Genomic DNA, 22,397 nt, shown 5'->3' with positions numbered 1-22,397 from the left:
CTTAGACTATAAAACCCCATGAGATGAGATAATAAAGGCCTTTGACCATCTACCACATTGGTGTCTGCGTGCTCTTTGGCCCGAGCGACCCTGGAGAGTTTGGGTTGCCATGCTGTTCCTTGGAACCAGGTCGCCTTGCCTTATATCAGAAGGCAACAACTGGTGCCGACACCCGGAAAGAAGCTTGGGTAACGGGAATTCGCCTGGATAGAGGACAGCGGCTGCAGCGGCAGGACCGTCTGCAGCGGGGAGGGACACCCCCGGACCCGCGTGGACCATGGAAGCCATAGCGAAGGTCGTAACTCAGATGGATGCGCAATAGGGTATTGAGTGTAAGCTTAAAGATTCAAGTCTTGCATTGACGAGACTGACTAAGCTTGGGGCTATAGAAAGCCCGATAGATATCCTCCATCTGGGGGCTTGGGATAATTGTACAAAAGCCCTGGCCGAGGAAGCTATGTCCTCAGGCTCAGGGAAAGCCCTAAAATCGTGGGGCAGAGTTATCCAGGCTCTGCAAAAAGCTCGACAAGAGCAAGAAACCTGGAAAGCCACGCAAACTTGTTTATTAACCACGCTGCAGCTGGGGGTGGGTGCGGCGACACAAACCGCGGAGAACTTTGACCCGGGCGAGCGCGCGGAGGCGCGAACGCCAGAACCCCCTCAGCGAGCAGACTCACAATCGGAGAGGGGGGAACACGCGCGGGCGTTCTGGCAGGGGCTCGTGGAGGAGGCGCGGAACGCGGCCGGATTGTCGGACCCCATAGAGATCGATAAAAATGCCCCCCCACCCTATGCGTTTGAAAATGGCGCCGAATGGTGTGTTCAGGGCAGAAAGGAAGACGCGGAGGGTGGAAATGCAGTCAGCCTGCTTAACAATGCATGCGCGGGCGAGTGGGGAGAAGGGGCGGTCCCCGCGGAGGAGCGTAAGACCAATCAGAGCGCTCAGTTCACATTAGGTCCTTATAGGGCAAGGACCTCCCCCAGCAGGAGGCAGGGGGACCCCAGGGGGAGGGAACGGCCTGACCCCCACAAGAAGGGGTGGGGTTGGAGCCCGAGAAAATGGCAGAGCAGCCTGGAAATGTCCAGCCAGTCGACTTCTGGCTCAGACTCTGACTCGAGCTACAAGCTCGAGAGGGGATCGGAGGATTCCGACGCGGATTCTAATTTTAACAGAAAGAGAGCAGCGGCATGTAAGGTCACTAGTCACAGCGCTCCCGCGTGGGTGAAGGGGTTATCAGAGAAAGACCGAACCCTGCTTACAGACTGGCGGAAAATAAAAATAGCGTGTGCGGAGTGGGCTCCGTCTGCCACACTGGTGTTCCCGGTCCGTGGGGGGGGGAGGCAGGCAGAAACCAAAAGACCTATTTCCCAGTAAATCTGAAAGACGTGCAGGCAATTATTAAAGTGATTGCGGACAAGGGAATTAATTCTGCCATGGTTTCCACACTCATTGACGGCGTTTTTGGAGGGGACGACATGCTACCTTTTGATATTAAGCAGACGTGCAGGATGATTTTCGATGGGGCAGGGATGATCGTTTTTAAACAGGAGGGGGAGGACAACTGTATAAAGCAGCTAGCTTTGGTAACAGGAGCAGACCATCCACTGCACTGCTCCAGCATACAGAGGCTAATGGGCACAGACCCCACTATGATCACCCCCCAGGCGCAGGCTGAGGGCTTGCGGGCCCATGAGGTTATGACAACAACCCGTGCTGCCCAAGAAGCCATCCGTGTTGCTTCCAAAGTAATAGCCAAACCCTCCCCATGGTCCTCTATAAAACAGAGTGAGAGTGAGAGCTTCACTCAGTTTGTGGATCGTCTTCAGGCAGCATTAGATTCCTCTGCATTACCCTCAGAGGCGAAGGGTCCTGTGGTGGCAGAATGCCTACGCCAGCAATGCAACTCAGCCACCAAGGACATTTTAAGATCACTGCCGCAGGGGTCTAATATAGCTGCCATGATCAGACATGTTGCAAAGGAAGAACATCTAGCTCCCATTCAAGCAGCAGTCCACACTGCAATAACCAGCGTGATGGCATGCCTTAAGTGCGGCCAGGCAGGCCACTTGGCAGTAAACTGCCTCCAGCCAAGACGCCTATCAGCAACTGCTCCACCACGCCAGGGGGGACTTAGGGGGCCATGCTGGGTATGTGGAAGGAAGGGGCATTTAGCTAAGGAATGCAGATCCAGGCCTTAGGGAAACGGGAGAGGGAGGGGGCAGCCGGGCCGTATCCAGCCTCCTTCCACCTGGAATATGCAGTGGCCCAGCTACAGCAACCCCCAGTGGGGCAGGGGACCCTCATGCCCCATGCCCCCACAGAGAGCAGTCATCTTCGCACCCCCGCCAGCAGCACAATGGCAGAGTTGCGCAGCACCGTCAGCAGTAGTGTCGTACCCTCCACCGCCACAAGCCGCGCTGGTGCCACAGGGCCAGCAGGGGACGCCCCAGAGCAGGACCCCTGGGTGGCCCTGGCCATGAAAATAGGGAAGGAACCCCTGATGGTGTGGGGGACATGCCGCCTTTACGGCAGTCAGGATCCCTACGTCATAGGGTTTCAGTTTTTGCCGGACACGGGATCAGACTGCACGATTTTTCCCCAAGCGCATTGGCCCGGACATTGGCAATTCAAAGAAGTCCCTCCAGTGAACGGAGTGAGAGGGCAGTCCTGGGCATGGAAAAGCACCCAGCTGGTGGCTATAACACTTCACATGAAAAAGGGACCAGAAGAGACAGTAGCAATCTACCCCTACATTTTGCAAAATTCTCCATCCCTGATAGGAAGGGATGTTCTTTCTATGCTAGGAGTCAGGATTACAAATTTATCATGAGGGCCACTGCTGTACAACTTCCGCTGCCAATCAAATTGACTTGGAAATCACCAGACCCCGTATGGGTTGAGCAGTGGCCCCTGACAGAGCCTTGAATGGCAGCCTTGCTGGAACTGGTCGACCGCGAACTGCAAAAGGGTCACATAGAACCCTCTATGAGCCTATGGAACACCCCTGTATTTGTGATCCCCAAAAGGTCTGGAGAAGGTTATCGCCTCATCCACGACTTGAGAGAAGTGAACAAGACAATCCGACCCATGGGTCCAGTTCAGACACTGCTACCCATGAACTCAGCCATCCCCCCAGGGCAGCCATGCACAGTGCTGGACTGCAAGACTGTTTCTTTTCGATACCCCTGCACCCTGAGGACAGAGAACGATTCGTCTTTTCCGTTGTGTTCCGAAACGGCGAGCGGCCCAACCTCCGCTTCCAATGGAGAGTATTACCACAAGGCCTAGTAGACAGCCCAGCCATATGCCAAATCACCGTGGACAAAGCACTAATGCCAGTCCGACATTCCTACCCCACCGCGACCATCATTCAATACATGGACGACATCCTAGTCGCTGCACCATCGGCAAGCCAAGTAGATCACCTGGTGTCCACAATCACGGAAACCCTTAGGCCAACAGCTTCGAGATCATGAGCGCAAAGATCAAGAGAGGACCCTGCATGACCTTCCTGGGAGTGAGGATTACAAGGTCCTACGTGACCCCCCCCCCCAAGGTGAAGGTCCGTCGAGACATCAAGATACTCCACGATGTGCAACGCCTGGTGGAATCGCTGCAGTGGCTTCGCAACATCGTCCTAATTCCTCCCGAGATCATGGACCCTTTATATGACCTCCTGAAAGGAAAGCACCCCTGGGAACCCAAGGAGCTGACATCGCAAGCAACATGCTCCCTCGACTTCATCGAAAGCCAGATGTTCACTGGCACACTTGCCAGGTGGAACCCAGCCATGCCATTGGACCTGCACGTCCACTTTATACCGAAGGGGGGAGTGGGACCACTGGCCCAAGGACCTTGCGAAAAGTCCCGACCAATCCAATGGGTGGTCCTCGGAAGACCCACTCGTGCATTTTCCCTGGGAATCGAATGAATCCCTAACCTCATCATGAAAGGCAGGAAACTTGCCTTGAAACACCTAGGAGCAGCCGGAACTGCCACAGGTGTCTCAGCCCTAGCGACCCAACACCAAGAACTGTCCCAGCTGCAAATGACCATCGATGAGGACCTGCAAAGGATCGAGAAATCCATTTCCTTTCTAGAGAAGTCAGTCTCCTCACTCTCAGAAGTGGTCTTGCAGAACAGGCGAGGACTGAACCTCCTGTTCATGCAGCAAGGAGGCCTGTGTGCCGCCTTGAAAGAGGAGTGCTGCTTCTACACGGATCACACAGGAGTCGTAAGAGACTCCATGGTGGAACTCCGAAACAGACTGGCTCAGAGACAGAAAGACAGGGAAGCCCAACAGGGTTGGTTCGATTCCTGGTTCAATCAATCACCATGGCTAACGACCCTAATTTCTACCCTAATAGGCCCATTGGCAATGCTACTTTTAGCTGTTACCTTCGGACCATGCCTGCTGAACAAGCCAGTCTCATTCGTTCAGACCCGTCTAGAACGGGCCAACATCCTGTTCATAGGCCGGAAACAAATGCTGTGAATTCAACCAGGGAACACTGCCAGTCACAAGATTTTCTAAACTTGCCTGGCAAAAACTTACTCAGGTTTACCAAACCCCCTTCCCTTGTCGAACTACAACCTTATACCTCATTTCAGTGCCTATGTATATGACTACCTCATTCATTTGTGAAAAAGGGGGGAGATGTGGTAGATAGGGACAGGCGATCAGAATATCACGCGATGTGACGGAAAGCGGCAGGACTCCTTTTCCCCTAATCCCTTAAGATAAGAGATCACCCTAGGAATGTAACAAGGAATGTAGCCCCCCTAACAATAGTCATGCTAGTAACTTTCCACTCCTGGTAACTTTCCACAGCTTAATAACCATAGATGGTACTGCAGACCCCCTCTGACGTAGAGAAACTCCTTAGACTATAAAACCCCATGAGATGAGATAATAAAGGCCTTTGACCATCTACCACATTGGTGTCTGCGTGCTCTTTGGCCAGAGCGACCCTGGAGAGTTTGGGTTGCCGTGCTGTTCCTCGGAACCAGGTCGCCTTGCCTTATATAGAAGGCAACACATATATTGGAATCTTTGAGGAATACTCACAGAAAACGCACTGTCCCAAGGCTCTATCTCATCTTTCTGATCCTTGGCCTCCCATTTCCATACCAGAGTGGTTTCTGTAACATTTTCTATAATCTTTTTATAGTGTGGTAAATGGCATTGCCATTGTGTGATGCCTCCTGATTCTCCCATAGGGGTTCCTAGTATGCCATCACTTAGAATACAGTCTTTCTTGCTCATGGGTCTCATCCATGTTCCTATTTTCTCCCAAGTTTCCTTGATTACTTGCCTCGATTCAGGTACCTGTTTACATGTAATTGTTTTGTTCTTTTGTATTTAAGGTAGTTTGGCTGTTATGATTCCCCAATTTACTGGGTCTCCTGCTGCCTTTGGTATTGGCAGACAGGCAGTTATTCAGCTGGTGTTTTGCATTTTGGCAAAGTCTTTGACTAATCCAATCATTACATTCTCAGCCCGAACTGCATTAGAAACCTTTATCACCTGTGTTTCTGTTTGTACCTCTCTCTTCATTCTAGAATGAAGAGTGGTTAGTTGATAATTTTGTGTTCCACATCCCAAAGATATTACTGACCATAACGTTAGCACAATTACTGATAGCATTCTAAAAGCAATTAAACACATCTGCAGCCTGTGTTGTTTCCAGAGTTTACACAGCCTGTGATCCAGGATGGACTTTCTTCTCTTGGGTATAGTGAATCCAGGGGTCCACGCCGGCTACTTTGACTGCTGTAAAGGTGGTCAGTAGTACCTGATGGGGTCCACTCCACTTTTCTTTCAGCGGTTCCTCATTCCAGTTCTTGATGTACACCTCATCTCCTGGATGTATGTTATAAACTGAGTTCTCGAGAGTCAGTGGTCTATTCCACACGAGGATACTCCGGAGCCGAGCTAAAGTTTTCCCAAGAGACAGAACATAATTATACACTTCCTGCTTTCCTGTGATGTGTACATTAGGGTTAGGCTCAGGAGATTCATATGGTTTCCCATACAATATCTCATAAGGACTGACTGATATCCCACTCCTAGGCTTTATCCGAATCCTCAACAGTGCTATTGGCAAAGCCTGGGGCCACTGCAATTTGGCTTCTTGGCATATTTTACTGATTTGCCTTTTTAGTGTCTGATTCATCCTCTCTACCTGTCCACTTGACTGGGGTCTCCACGGTGTGTGGAGGTCCCAAGTTATCCCCAGCAATCTACTTACCTGTCTTACTACTGTAGCTATGAAATGGGGTCCCCTATCTGATGATACCCCTAGGGGTACCCCGAATCTGGGAATAATCTCCTGTAGTAACCACTTAACTGTTTCCTTTGCTTGGTTCGTGTGACAGGGAAGGGTTTCTGGCCACCCAGAGAATGTGTCAACCCTCACTAACAGGTATTTGTATCCTCGAGTTCTTGGTAGTTCTACAAAATCTACCTGCCAATAGTCTCCTGGCTCTATTCCTATCCGAATTCTTCCTAGCTGTGCCTGTCGCCTGGCCACCGGGTTGCTTTTCAAGCAGATATCACATTTTGACATTACTGCTTTTGCCATTGTAAACATCTGTACTGAAATTAAACTCTGCTTTAGCAATTTTACCAATGCCTCTGCTCCCCAGTGACATTTGTTATGTTTAATTTGTAGAATTTCTCTCATTATCAAGGGGGGACCACTATTTGTCCTTGTGCAGTCACCTACCATCCCTCTGAATTCTTTCGTGCATTTAGCAAACATGCCAGTCTCTCATCTTCTACTGAATATTTTGGTTTTGGAGGAAAATTGAATTGGGATACATTAAGCTTCAAAGGTATCAATGCCATTGTAGTTTGTACCTCTCGAGCAACCTGTCGGGCTGCCCAGTCTGCCTTCCGATTTCCCTCACAGATTTTGGAGTTTCCTGATTGATGTGCTTTGCAGTGTATGATTGCCACTTGTTCAGGTTTTTGTACTGCCTTTATCAATTGCAGGACTGCATCCTGATGTTTAATGTGCGTACCCCGAGAAGATAACAGTCCTCTTTCTTTCCACAGTGCTCCGTGTACATGCACCACTCCAAAAGCATATTTTGAGTCAGTCCAGATATTTACCTTTTTCCCTTCACTTAATTCTAGTGCCCTGGTTAAAGCAACCAGTTCTCCTTCTGGGCAGATGTAATGCCCATTGGTGGTAATGCCTTTGCCTCCACTACTGTATTGACTGCTGTTACCGCATATCCAGCGTATCTGGTTCCGTTTTGCACGAAGCTGCTCCCATCTGTAAACAGCTCCCACTCCGGCTGCTCTAGTGGGACGTCTTTCAGGTCTTCTCTTGCTGAATAGGTGTACTCTATTACTTCTACAAAGTCATGTTCTAATGGGCCTTCTTCAGTTGTGGTCCCTAGGAACAAAGCTGGATTCAAAAGGTTAGTTGTTTTTAATGTGACATCATTCTGCTCAGTCAGGACTACCTGGAATTTCGTCATCCTGCTGGGACATAGCCAATGGCCCCCCTTTTTTTCTAAGACAGTGGTTACCATGTGTGGTACATAGACATCTATGTGCCTTCCCATAGTAAGTTTCCTGCCTTCTTGTATCAGGATCACAGTAGCTGCGACTGCCCGCAGACATGTGGGCCACCTGGCACTTATGTTGTTGAGTTGTTTGGAAAAGTAGCCCACCGGCCTTTTCCAGCTTCCCAGACGTTGGGCCAGGACTCCTAGTGCTAGGCGCAGCCTTTCATGTACAAACAGCTGAAAATCTTTAGACAGATCAGGTAACCCTAATGCTGGAGCAGTTGTCAGTGCTTCCTTTAATTTTAGGAAGGCTTCTTTCTGTGGTTTGTCCCAGGTGAATGGCTGCATCTTCTGAGCTTCATACAGGGGTTTCACAATCAGTCCATAGTCCATGATCCACGAGCGACACCATCCTGCCATCCCGAGGAAGACTCACAGCTCGTGTAAATTCTGGGGCTCTGGAATAGCACAAATAGCATGGATACAGTTAGCACCTAGTTTTCATTGCCCTTGTAAAATTTCACAGCCCAGGTAAATCACAGTCTGTTGCGCAATCTGTGCCTTTCCTCTGGATACTTTATAGCCTCCCATTCCCAGTGAATTTAAAATCTCAATGGTTACCTTTATACAGGTTGCTCTTTCTTCTGTAGCTATTAGTATATTATCAACATACTGCAACAATAAGTATTGGTCTCTTGGTACTTGCCCATTTTCGGTCCAAATCTCCAGTTCCTTTGCCAGTTGGTTTCCGAATAGGGTGGGACTGTTCTTGTAGCCTTGTGGGAGTCGTGTCCAGGTGAGCTGGGTCTTTCTTTTGCTCCCTAGGTTTTCCCACTCAAAGGCAGTTTCCTACTTTCTTTGTCAAGGGGGATGCAGAAAAAGGCATCTTTTAAATCAATTACAGTAAACCATTTATATATCTCCTTTACAGATGTTATCAATGTATAAGGATTTGTTACCACTGGATAAATGTCCTTTGTTATTTTATTTATTGCTTCCAAATCCTGCACTAATCTATATTCACCATTTGGCTTCTTTACTGGAAATATTGGTGTATTAAATTCTGATTCATATTCTTCTAAAATTCGGTATTTCAAGAATTTCTCAATAATCTTTACTATTCCTTGCTGTGCTTCTGGTTTTATGGGATATTGTTTGACTTGCACAGCCCTTGCCCCTTCTTTTAACTCTACATGCACTGGTTGTGCCAATTTAGATTTCTCTGGTACATCTGTCTCCCATACAGAGAGAATCACTGCATCTTCTACCTCCCTAGGGACAGAGGGAACAGGTTTTTCTTTGATCATTAATATCTGTCCCGTCTTTGATTCAGGTATTTTCATTATAAGCTCTCCATTTTCAAAGGTTATTACCGCATCAAGTTTTGCTAGCAAATCTCTCCCTAAAAGTGGAATTGGACACTCAGGTACATATAAAAATTTGTGCGTTATAACCTTGTTTCCAAAACACAAATCTAGGGGTTGCAGGAATGGCCGTTTTTCGTCTTTCCCTGTAGCGCCAACTACTGTCATTTCCTTGTCCCCAATTTGTCCTTGCAAATCATTCAATACAGAAAAAGTAGCTCCCGTATCTATTAGAAATCTGACGTCTTTATGCCCTAACTGTATATTTACAACAGGTTCCTTAACTTGTTCTACCGGTTCTACGTCTAGTCAGCTGGTACACTCCCCCAGGACCATCTCCTTGGTAACCTGCGGAACTGATTGCCCTGGTCAAACTGGTTATTCAAGCTTGGACAATTTCGCTTCCAATGCCCCTCCCGCTTACAATAGGCACATTCATTCAGGTTTAACCTTTGCGTGACTGGTCTCTTAACATGGATATTCCTGTTACGTCCCCTGAAATTTGGGTTCCCTTCTCCTTGTATTACTGCCAATAGATTCTGCTGCTGCCTTTTACTAGCTTCTTTTTCTAGATTGTTATATACCTTCCAAGTAACTTCAAGTAACTTATCCAAATTCCTTAGTTCTTCCCCTTCTAATTTTTGCAATTTTCTACGAATGTCGTCTTGTGATTGGCCCAAGAATATGAGAGCGAGCTGAACCTTTGCTTGCTCTGTATCCATTTGGAGGTCTGTATATTTCCTTGCTACCTCCTTAAGCCTCTCAAAAAACACAGTGGGAGATTCCTTCTTTTCCTTTTGAACCTCATATAGTTTGGACCAATTTATAGTTATGGGCACAGCGTTCTGAACTCCTATTTGGATCCACTCTTGATATTTCCGTAATTTCCTCATATCGCAAAATAAATTAGGGTCCCAATTTGGATCCTCAATTGGGAAATTCACATCTAAATTCCCTGTTACTAGCCCGTTTCTAATTGCTTCTCTTGCCCTCTCTTTGGCTGCCATAAGTACCATTTCTTTTTCAGTAGAATCCATCAGAGTATCTAATATTACTTATATGTCATCCCAGTGAGGATTTTGAGTTTTTATAACCATTTTTACTACGCGTACCATTTTATCAGGATTTTTTCTATAAGTTCTGGCTGACTGTTTCCAAATAACTAAGTCTGCCGGGGAAAAAGGAACTTTTACAAATACTGGCCCTTCCACTCCTACACCTTGTCACAAGGGGGCAATCACTTTCGTTTTTGTTTGCTTATGCCTTTTCTATCCACAACTGGGGCAAGCTTTGACTGACTCTGTGTTCTGTGGGCTATTGGGGTCACTGATTCATTACCATTGCTATCTTTTTCACTTGCATGCCTCTTTCTCCTTTCTATCACAGTTAGGTTTTGCTCATCTTCCAAGGAAGAGGGATCGGGTGATGATGGGAGAGGAGGATAAAAGAGGGAAAGGTGTACTACATGAGATGGCTTCAGGACTAGGTGGGTGAGGAGCAGGCAGTGGGATAGGGACAGATGAAACAGGTGAAACAGGTGGGGTAGGGTTAGGTTCTTTTGTTCCTATTGGAGCTACTTGTAAATCAATATCTGTATAATTTTCCCTACTCAGGCTTTCTTTTAACGCCAAGTGTTCTAAACAACGCCAAGTGTTCCCTACTCAGGCTTTCTTTTAATGCCAAGTGTTCTAAACAACGTTCCTCACAAACCCCACACTTTGCAGATATTATAACCACTTATCATCCACATTCATCCTGCCATTCTGGCTTTCCCCGTAAATAGAAAAACAGATCAACATATGGTACTTCATCCCATTTTCCTTCTTCTTTACAAAACGACATTAACTGTGAAATAGTGTTATATTGCAGAGTACCATATTTTGGCCATTTTTCGCCGTTCTCCAGGGCATATTGTGGCCACCATGAATTACGATGATCAATCAACTTAGCTTTACGTAATTCTTTCCCAAAATTGCGCTGTTTCCAATGTGCTAATAAGCACCCCAAAGGAGAAGTCTGGGGGATAGGGATGTTACTGCCCAAAATCCCTTTAAGTTTCTCCATTCCAAATATACCACAAATTGCCGAACCTGCAACGCTTTCGCGATTGTCTTATGGAACGGGGCCTAGGCTTGTACCACCAAGAATTCCTTTAGCCCAACCAAGCATAGCTTTCGCTGCATCTTATTTGGCTGGCATCCAAAACCAAACCAAAGTAAAAAAAAAGCACCTTACCTTTCTCCTGGGGACGTTGTGAGTGGCGGGAGCGGTCGTGGCCGATGGGCTCCCCGAGAATCCCTCGGTGCCAGCTGGAGCATGATCAAGTGGCGAACTCACTCAGCAGCACTCACAAGGGCCCCATCCGGGGTCACCAAAATGTTAGCGTTCAAAAACATAAAATAACATAGGGATTATATGCGGTGCTTTTTATTAAGAGCTCTGGGTGTCAGGGGTATATTCAACCCAAATCTGATTCCGACCATATATCCGAAATGATCAAGTTTTTATAATCTATCGTTATATAAATTTCATGTTAATTATTAAACTTATATTGTTCTATTATATACATAGATTTAGCCCCCCTCTAAAATTCCAACATAGTTTCTCATTATTCTTCTTATGGTTATATAATAGTTATATTTAATTACTAAACAATCATCACATCTAACAACTATATAACTTATCATACTGCTTACGCAGGTGCAGTTGATCTGGGAAAACACAAAGCTTAACATTTTAGATTCTATCTTTAACTTTTTCCAGGGCTCCACTATCACTGCCAGTGCCAGGCCACAATGACACCCATAAGCAGGAGCAGGAATAAAAGGGCTCCACCAACCCCTGCAGCCGCTGCAAGAAGCACAGGGGGACACATTATTGTCACCCATCCCCCAGGACTCTGCACTCCCTGGTGACCACACCTGTGTCACCCACCTGTGACCCAGGGTGTGCGAGATGTCACCTCCATGGCCAGCTCTGGGCTGAGTGCCCGGAACACCTGGTGCCCGTCCTGTCCCAGCTGGTTGGTGGCCACACACTGGTAGGTGCCTGATTGTCCCACATCGATATCCCTGGGCTCCAGGATGGGACCCTGGGCCGCCTCCTGCCCATTGTGCAGCCAGGTGAAGGTGACAGGTGCTGAGCCCACCTGCACCGAGACGTGCAGGGTCACGGGGTCACCTGCATGCACCTGAGGGTGATAGTGGCATTGGCCATGGGCACTGCAGGGACAGAGATGCGGCTGGCACTGGCCGAGGTGGGATGGGAGTGCCGTGGGTGGGGTCACCCCCCAACCCGAGGGTCCCGCTCACCCAGGACAGTGACATTCAGGGGGTCACTCTCAGCCACGCTGTCCCCATCACTGACCTGACACCAGTACTGGCGGCTGTCATTGTCCCCAATGTGGTGCAGCTCCAGGCTGGGGCCAGTGCCCAGCAATGCCCCCAAGCCCTCCCGGTGCCAGGAGAAGGACAGGGGACCTGTCCCTTCAGCCACCACACAGCTCAGCACCAGGCAGTCCCTGAGTGCCACCTGTCCCATGGGGGGCTGCACTGACAGGGACACCGTCAAGGGTGGGACCCCTGCAGGACAGGGAGACACCAGGGGACAGTGAGGGACCTGGGGGAGTGTCAGGGAGTTGCAGGGAAGCTCCAGTGAGGAAGAGAGAGTGCAAAGATTGGGGTGGTGGGGCTTAGAAAGGAACCCCGAGGGAGGATAAGGGGGTCAGGGAGGGAACACCTGGAGAGGGAGGTGGGCAACACCAGGAAGGATACAGGGACCCAGGGAGGGGATGCTGTGACCTGGGGAATGTGTGGAGACCCCAGAGAGGGGTGAAGGGAGCCAGGGAGGGGTGAGGGGACCCGATGAGGGATGAAGGGAAACATGAGCCGGCAATGGGTGGACCTGGGGAGGGACCCGGGACAGCAATGGCAGGACACAGAAAAGGTGCCAGGGAAGGATGGGGGTACCCATGTAGGGGCTGGGGCTTCCGGGGCTTCCAGGGAGGAACCCAAGAAATTATGGTGGGAGCCAGGGAGGGATCTGGGAAAGGTTGGGTACCCCAGAGCAGGTGTCAGGGAGGCCTGGGGGCAATAGGCCGTGTGGCGGGCCTGAGGCATCTGTGGGGGCTCCCCATGCCTATCCCTGCACTCACTGCACACCATGATGCGGAGCTGGGTGCTGCTCTTCCGCACAGACCCCACCTGGGAGTGCACCTCACAGCCCTAATTCCCCAAATGGGAGACCCCCACGGCAGGCACCAGCAGCTGTGAGGACCCCTGCGGGCCCCCCACCACCTGCCTGTCCTGGTAGAACACATGCAGGAGGCAGGCTTGGGGCCACAGGAGGCTGGGGGTGCTGAGGGGGGACCCCATAGTGAGCTCGGGGGGACCCTCCAGCACTGGCACCGAGAAGAGCTCTGGGAAGGAGAGGGGAGGTGAGGACTGTGACTCTGACTGCACAGGGAAGTGGGTTTGGAGGTGTCAGGAGATTGGAGTTCCAGCTGTGGGGCTGTTCACCGTGCTCTGTCATTGTCACTGGTTCTGACTGTGACTGCCAGGACCCCACCAAGCCTTCACATCTGTAGCGACCACAGTGGTGCAGCTGCAAGTGGGACAGTGACAGCATGGTCCCTCTGAGGGACCCCCTGAGATCCTTCTCCTCCCGGTAAAATCGCACCCTGGTGAGATGGTTGTTCTGCCGGCACCGGCAGCGCAGTGTCAAGATGTCCCCCTCCAGCAGTGCCTGCGCTGGCACCTGCAGCACCAGTGGGTCTTTGGGACAGGAAGGTCACATCTCACTGATGAGACTGGTCTGAGGTGGCTGCCCATAGCACTGAGGACATCCAGGTGCTCTGGGGTGCTCTGAAGTGCACTGGGATGTTGCTGTGTACAGGGCACAGGCTCTTGCCACACGAGGGATGTGAGGCCATCCATGGAGTGGAGTCCACCCTGACCTCTCATTTAAGATCTCCCCTCACCATCTAAGACTGTCACGGGAGGGCTGCACCCAGTTCTGTGACTGTCAAAAGTGTAGGTGCCTCTCTCAGTGACATTGAGGTGGTGGCGTCTCTCCTGCCCCCAGTGCTGCCTGTCCTTGTACCAGGTGGTGGCACCAGCTGTCCCCGAGCCCTGGCAAGTCAGTGTCACCCTGTCCCACAGCACCGTCGGCCTCCAGGGGGGCTCCACGAGGAGCAGGGTGGGCTGGGCACCTGTGGGTGACAGGGGACACCAGCCTGCCAGGGCCACTGTGGGGCTGGGGACAATGGGGTGGGGCCGTGGCATCCCCTGAGGACTCACCAGGGAGGCCGAGGTTCTGGGCTGGAAGGGAGAAGAGACAATGCTTGGTGGGGGTGGCACCATGGGGACGGTGGCACAAGGGTACAGGGTGTGGGTGCTGTCCCCAAACTGTCCCTATGGGGACAGAAGTTCTTGTAGGAAAGTGTGTTGGTGGCCCCAAAAAGGTTTTGAGGGGCAGGGGGACATGTCTGTGTCACAGCCACCCATTCCCCACATCCCTGTGGCACAGACATCTTGGGAACAGGGACACTGAGGCCACCCTGGGCTGAGGCAGAACATGGGGACACTGTGGACACCCTGGGCACAAGGACACCACGGACACAGCCCATGTTGGCCCAGGTCACCCCCACCAGCTCATGATCCCATCCCCATGATCCCATCCCCATGGCCACATCCTCATGGTTCTTGTCTCTTTCTGTCCCTGCATCCCAGTTCCCTTGTCCCTATGCCCAGAGCTCCCTGAGCCCAAAGGTACCAGTCCCCACATTCCTGTCCCCACATGCACATCCCCAAATTCCTGCCCCCTCTGTCTGTCCCCAAAGTCAACCTACATCCCCAGTCCCACCAAGGTCCACTGTGGGTAACACAGACTGGCTCTGCTGGCATTTGGGGACCTCAGAGGACCCCATAGCCCCCCTGTGCCCCCTCCCTATCCCCGGGGTGTCAGGCCCATGCCCGGGGCACTCACCCCACAGGAGCAGCGCCACCTTCCTGGCCATCCTGCTGTCCCCAGCCATGTGCACTGGCTGTCACTCGCTGCTGTGGCCACCGCTGCCCTGGCTGGTGGCTCTTCGGATGAAGAGGAAAGAAGCAAGGTCAGGTCTCGACCTCATGCGTAGGTGGCCCTTGGTGGGGGCAGGGTGGGGACAGGCTGGGGATACGGGTGGGTCGAACATAGTGGAACATGGGGTTCCCAGGAGTGGGGGGCTTGATAGGTTTGGGGAGGCAGGAATGTGGTCACTGGGAAATGGGGATAGTGAGGAGGGGGAATATCTGGCGATGGGGGTGCCATGGGAATGAGCGTCCCAATAGCTGGGGTGACTCAGGGATGGGAGTCCCAAAGGAATGTGGGCTCCAGGGATTTGAGTTCATGGGATAGGGGAATGGTGGTTCCTAGGAGGATATCAGGGGATGGAATGAACGGGAGAGTGTTCCTCGGGAATGGGGTGCAGTGCCATGGAGGTTCTTGGGAATGTCAGTATTAGGATGGGGGCTGCAGAGAGAGTGGGACATAAGGAATGGAGGTCTCATGTTTCGGTTCCTGGGGGAATGGGGGCTCCAGGGATGGGCAGTGTCTGGGTGAGCCCATAGGTTGCAACTCCTTCCTTGGTGCTTCAGATTTTGGGGTGACCCAGAGCCGGCACAGCCCCTGCAAGGTGCCGGCGGCCAGGGGGTCACCCCAGACAGATTCTGACCCGCTCTGGGTCTGTGCCCTCCAGCCTCAAGTGATTTTTCCCTCTCTTTGTTCCTTTTCCATCATTTTATCCCTCAATTTCACAAGCCCTCAGTTTGTGCCTTGATGGTCTTCAGGCACACCTGAGCAGGGAACAGACTGGGGGAAGACCAGGGTGGGGGAAGCAGGGGTGAGGGGTCTGCAGGGAGGGCTGAGGAGGCTGTGGAGCAGTGGGGTGTCCAGCTGTGCCCCCCCAATACTTTCACTTTCTCTCTCCTGCAGAAGAAGGAAAAGGCCGTTTGACACATTTTTCATAAGGGGGGAAGGGTTCTGTCCTTAGGGGACACAACTAGCGGGTTCCTGTCCTGGGGGCATCCTATCCCAGGGGGGACAAATGCTGGACAAGGAGGTCCTGTCCTGGTGCATGGCAGCTCCGGAGGGGTCCAGATTTCTCCATTCTTTCTCATCCCCTGCAGGATCTGAGCCAGCAAGAGCAGCTGGGGAATGGAGCCCTGGGCAGGAAGGAGCTCCCAAACTCCTGCTCCTTGAAACCAGTGGCCATCCAAGGGTGGGGCCCAGCCATGGCCCAGCCCCACTGCACAGGGATGGCCATTGCCCAGCCCTGCTCTGGCCAGCCCCAGGTGGCAGCCAGCACCTGAGTGTCTCTCCTGCCCCCTTGGCTTTGATTCTGGCAGCTTTAGAGCTGCTGCAGAGGTGAGAATTCTGTGGGGGAAAAGGGACTGCCTGTGGTTTGCTCAGCTCTGCAAGAAGCACAAAACCCAAAGGGAGCCCAAGCAGTGGTTCTGAGAGGGCTTTGATGGTTTTCAGAGCTGGGCTGGCTGGACCCTGCCCTTTGCAGGGGCATCTGTGAAGGAATCAGTCCAGAAATGCCACAATTGATCATGTTGTCCCTGTCCCCAAGGGACTGAGAGAACCACAAAACTACTGCAAATCCCACACCAATCTGCTCCACAGCCTGTCCTGGACCCTCCTCCTCCTCCCTGCCTTGCTGTGGATGGACAGTGGCTGGATGCCCTGCACCCACCACAGCCGCTCTCTAACTGCCCTGCACACCTGGATGAGGAGAGAAAATTGAGCAAAGGTTTCCTGGATTGAGACAAGGACCAGGAGAGATAACTCATCAAATCCTGTCACGGGTAAAACTGCCTGGGAATTAGAGATATGGATTGAATTTATTGCTGTCAAAATCAGAGCAGGATAAGAAGTCAAATAAACCCTTCCATACACCTTCTCCCTGTTATAAATAACTATGTAGTTATTGGCATTCAGTATATTGGTTTCCCCCAATTATTTTGATAAAGTACAGTTTGTAATCTATTTTTAATTGCTTTTGATACACTACTATTTGTCACCTTTTAACCCTAATCCCTGTGTAGAATATATACAGTTCAGTGTGATTATTATATTATAGTTTCGGCTCTCACAAAATATCAAGAAAGAGACAATGTACTGTGTGTTATAACATTAACTGTTGCAGAAGTAGCTAATGCCTTTATTTGTGTAACTAAGTGACAATGGTGAGAATAACTCAGATAATTTTGTTAAATAGCTAATGTAGATTTAATATACTGGTGCGGTATCTGATCTGTATGAGAAGAACACATTAAGAAGTAGCAAGTAAGTAAACATCAAAAGGAACCTCCATTCCCATGGCACCTCAATCTCCAGTGATTTCCCCCTCTTCCGGACCCCCATTCCCAGGGACCCCATCCCTGTGATCCCCCATTCCCCTGGACACCCATCCTCAGGTCCCTAAACCCCCTGAGCTCCCCACTCGTGAGTACCCCATTTCCCACCATGTGCCACCCAATCTTGTCCCCAGCCTGTGCCCAATTGTGACCACCATGCCCCCACCAAGGGCCACCTACATGTGGGGACGGACGTGATCTCGCTTCCTTCCCCTCATTCGAAGAGCCGCCAGCTAGGGGAGTGGTGGCCACAGCAGCGAGTGACAGCCAGTGCACATGGCTGGGGACAGCAGGATGGCCCGAAGGTGGCGCTGCTCCTGTGGGGTGAGTGCCCGGGGCACGGGCCTGACACCCCGGGGATGGGGAGGGGAGGAGGCACAGGGGAGCTGTGGGGTCCTCTGAAGTCCGCAGTGCCAGCAGTGCCAGTCCATGTAACCCAGAGTGGATCTCGGTGTGACTGGGGATGTAGGGTGGCTTTGGGGACCGGAACAGGGGGCAGGAATTTGGGGATGTGCATGTGGGGACAGGAATGTGGGGACTGGCACCTTTGGGCTCAGGGAGCTCTGGGCATAGGGACAAGGGAACTGGGATGCAGGGACAGAAAGAGACAAGAACCATGAGAATGTGGCCATGGGGATGGGATCATGAGCTGGTGGGGGTGACCTGGGCCAGCATGGGCTGTGTCCGTGGTGTCCTTGTGCCCAGGGTGTCCACAGTGTCCCCATGTTCTGCCTCAGCCCAGGGTGGCCTCAGTGTCCCTGTTCCCAAGGTTTCTGTGCCACACAGATGTGGTACACAGGTGGCTTTGACACAGACATGTCCCGTGCCACTCCTAATTTTTTAGGGACCACCCAGACACATTTTCCGCAAGAACTACTGTCCCCACAGGGACAGTTTTCGGGGACAGCACCCACACCCCTTGCCCCTGTGCTGCTTTCCCTGCAGGGCACCCCCAGTGAGTCCTGTCCCCTCTCCCTCCCAGCCCAGACCCTTGGCCTCGCTGGTAAGTCATCAGGGGAGGCCATGGCCCCACCCCACTGTCTCCAGCCCCATGATGGCCCTGGCAGGCTGGTGTCCCCTGTCACCCACAGGTGCCCAGACCACCCAGATCCTCGTGGAGCCCCCCTGGAGGCCAGCAGTGTGGTGGGACAGGGTGACACTGATCTGCCAGGGCTCAGGGACAGCCAGTGCCACCACCTGGTACAAGGACGGACGGTGTTGGGGGCAGCAGATGCCTGACAGCCTCACTGTCACCAAGAGTGGCACATACAAGTTTGACAGACCCAGCACTGGGTGTAGCCTTGCTGTGAGAGTGTTAGATGGTGAGGGGGTTTCAGTTGTCCCCAGGCTGGCACCTGCAGGGACCCCGAGGGCTCTGGGTGGGCTTCGCTCCATGGGTCACCTCCTGTGTGGCCAGAGCCTGTCCCCTGCTCTGGGGACATCCCAGAGCATCCAGTGTGGCGGAACCCTTTGTTAGAATTGGGGACAACTGGTGCACCTAATGGGGGGGTCCTGGTGCCATCAGTTATGACAGGATCCCTCTGTCCCCTAGACGGGCTGGTGCTGCAGGTGCCAGCACAGACGCTGCTGGAGGGGGACACAGTGACACTGCGCTGCCGGAGCTAGCGGAACAACACGGTCACCTCGGTGTCATTTTACCATGATGGGAAGAAGTTGGAGGGGCTCCACAATGGCACCGAACTGTTCCTCTCCCCTCTGCAGCTGCACCACAGTGGCAACTACCACTCTGAGGGCCAGGTGAGTGATGTGGTGTCAAAGTGGAGCGTGTCAAAGATGATGACAATGACAGTGCACAGTGAGTGCAAGGATGGGGACAGGGTAGCCCGACATCCTCCAAGGATTTCCTACCACGGCCTGAATCCTTCATCCCTCCCTATACTCCCCCCTGGGTCACACAAAATTTCCCAAGTCCCTCTTGCTTTCCCCCCATGACTGCCCAGTTCCCCCTCCTCATCCCTCAACCCTCTCTGTGTCCTCCCCATCCCTCCCTGGATTCCCCACCCTTTCCATGGTCCCTGTTGAACCCTCTGCTCTCCCTTCTCTCCATGGGTCCTCCGGCCTATCTCGAAACCCCATATCATTCCCTGAGTCTCCTCAGTCTCTCTTGTGGTTCCCCATCCCTGCCTGGGTCTCTCCACCTTTCCATGGGATCTCACCATTTTCCCCAGGTCCCAACATACGTCCCATGGTCCCTGCTCACTGGGATCCTCTCTGCTCTCCTCTAATCCCTTCCTTTCCCTCCAGTGTCTCCCACCCTTCCTGGGTTCCCAATCGCTTCTGTGTCCATCCACAGGGTTTCCACTCTTGGGGGCGTCCCTGTCAGTGCAGCCCCCCACAGGACAGGTGATGCTGGGGGACAGCCTGGTGTTGAGCTGCACGGTTACCTCGGGGACAAGTCCTCTGTCATTCTCCTGGCACCGGGAGGGATTGGGGCACTACTGGGCACTGGTCCCCACCTGGAGCTGGGAAACGTTGGGGACAATGAAAGCGGCCAGTACCAGTGCCGGGTCAGCAATAGAGAGAGCGTGGCTGAGAGTGACTCCCTGAATGTCACCGTCCTGGGTGAGCGAGACCCTCGGGCTGGGAGTGACCCCACCCACGGTACCTTCATCCCACCTCACCCGGTGCCAGCCCCGTCTGTGTCCCTGCAGTGCCCGTGGCCAATGCCACCATCACCCCTGGTCCCCTGTTCACACCAGGTGCTTGCAGATGATCCCGTGACCTTGCGCTGCTCAGGGCAGGGTACCTGCCTACCTGCTCAGCCCCTGTCACCTTCACCTGGCTGCACAACGGCCAGGAAGTGGCCCAGGGTCCCCTCCTTGAGCTCAGGGACATCGATGTGGGACATTCGGGCACCTACCAGTGTATGGACACCAACCAGCTGGGACAAGACGGGCACCACATGTTCCAGGCACTCAGCCCAGTGTTGGCCCTGTGGAAGTGACACCTGGCTCACCCTGGGTCACAGGTGGGGTCACTCAGGGTCACCAGGGAGTGCAGGACCCCTGGGTTGATTGGTGACCCTGATGTGTCACTCTCCGTTTCTTGCAGTGGCTGCAGGGGTCATTGGGGCCCTTTCGTTCCTGCTCCTCCTCATTGGTGTCATTGTGGCCTGGGACCTGTGGCACCGTGTGGGTGGGTGACAGTGGGGGGGACAGGGGACATGGAGAGAGGTGAGAAGGCCCCCAGAGAAGGAGAGCCCTAGGGCAGCACCCACAGCCCCTGAGTTGGGAAGGCTGAGCCCCCAGTGACCATGGCTCAGAGCCCTGGGGAGCTGTTGGAGGGTCCTGCAGGGATGTTGGGGGTTCTATCAGGGGTCCCCCTCCCAGACAGGCTTGGGGTTCTGGGGGCTCAGGGTCTTGGTGCAAGTGAAGTGGTTCAGGGAACTGGGGGGGCATCAGGGATACTGGGGGGCCCTGAGGAGAATTGTATGTCCGGTGGTGGTTCAGCATTTCCAAGGGTGGATGGGGGCCCCTGGGTCTCCAAAAACACCCCTCCAGTTTTCTATTGCAGATGCCAGAAAGCACCAGGAAAGGTGAGTGCAGCCTCAAGCCATGATACACCTTTTACCCAAACACCCAGCACCTCCCATCCCCTTCCACACACCCCCCTATTCCCACAAGGCCCCCCCAGACCCCCTGGCACCCCCAGTGGAGGATCCTCAGGCAATGTACATGGAGCTGCAAAGGCACCTGTTGGAACCCAGCAACATCTATGACAATCTACACCAAAAGTTGTGATGCTCTGGGAAGCGGGAGGCACTGGGTGACACTGCGGGTGCTCCCTCCGTGGCTCCTGTGGTTGCCCATCCTTCCAAGGGAGGTGGTCATGGCTCAGGGGAAGGCTACACAGGGCACCCTGTGCTCCCCATTTTCTCTCCCTGTACCCCCAAGGGCTCCCCCATCCCTTTGCTTGTCCCTGCAGGGGCTCCCCAGCCCCATCCAAGTGCCCAAGTACCCTCAGGGACTGCCCCATTCTCTCCCCACAGTGCTTGCAGTGCACCCAGGGCTTCCCCATTCCCCCTCCCACTACCCCTGTCCCATCCCGCTATAAAAGGCGGAGTCGGGGAGGATTCTTGCTGAAAGGTTTCTCAGATGAAAATGAAGCACAAACAAAGCAATATTATATCTGAGAACTGTCTTTTGATAAAGGAGGATAAGCATTCGTACTGAAGGGGGAGAGAAGGGAGTAGAAAGGGAAAAGGATAGAGAGAGAAACAGAAGACAGGGACAGCGTTACCACAAGAAGCCCGGGCGCTCTGTGGGCATCAGCTCGGCAGATGGAGTGTGTGTGCTGCAAGCCAGGGCGAGCCCACATGGCTTTTGTGAGTGGCTGGGCGTGATTTCCAAGGAGGGCACCTGCGTGTCTCTGGCATGGGCGAGCGATGGCTGCAGGCTGGCTGCTGCGGGCTGGCTGCGGGCTGGTTCTGCGGCACTGGTGGCTCTGGGCTGGCTGCCGCGTTCTGGGGCTGCGGTGGGCAGGTGCAGCAGGCTCGGTGCTGTGGGCAGCATGGGAAAGGCGGCAGAGAGGGCGTGTGGGTGCAGGCAGCATCCGCTCCATCAGGGAAAGAAAAGAAGGAATGTCCAGGATGAGCAGGAGTGAGCTGCCTCGGGGAAGCAGCGAAGCAGGGAAGAACGGGTGCGGAGAGGGAAGAAGGACCAGGGAGGAAAAGGCAGCGGGGAAGTATCGGTGATATTTTTTTCCAATGTCTGGGAGAGATGATGCATCTGACTCCATCCTATCAGAAGGCTAATAAATTACTTTATTGTACTATATTAATCTATATTATATTACATTACATCTAAACTGAATCTGCCAAGCACTTAACTTCACTACACTGCACACAATCTGATGACTTTCAGCCGACAGTCCCCACAAACACACACACACCTGGATTCAACTGTTCAGTGAATCAAAACACTCACACCAGAATCCAATGACAAATTCCCTTCAGGTAAACAATCTTCCACAATGCATTCCATTTGTGAACAACACAAGAGCAGTAAATGAGATAAGAATTGTTTGGATCATTCTTTGCTTCTCCCAGGTTCAGAGAATGTGAATCCCATGGGGGAGGAGGGCGAATCTGAC

This window comes from Melozone crissalis, unplaced genomic scaffold (assembly GCF_028551555.1).
Source record: "Melozone crissalis strain CALT ecotype California unplaced genomic scaffold, PUWL_Pcris_2 ptg000097l_1, whole genome shotgun sequence".
Classification (NCBI taxonomy): Eukaryota; Metazoa; Chordata; class Aves; order Passeriformes; family Passerellidae; genus Melozone; species Melozone crissalis.
The sequence above is the reverse complement of the archived record's forward strand: the minus strand, read 5'-3'. Positions refer to the sequence as shown.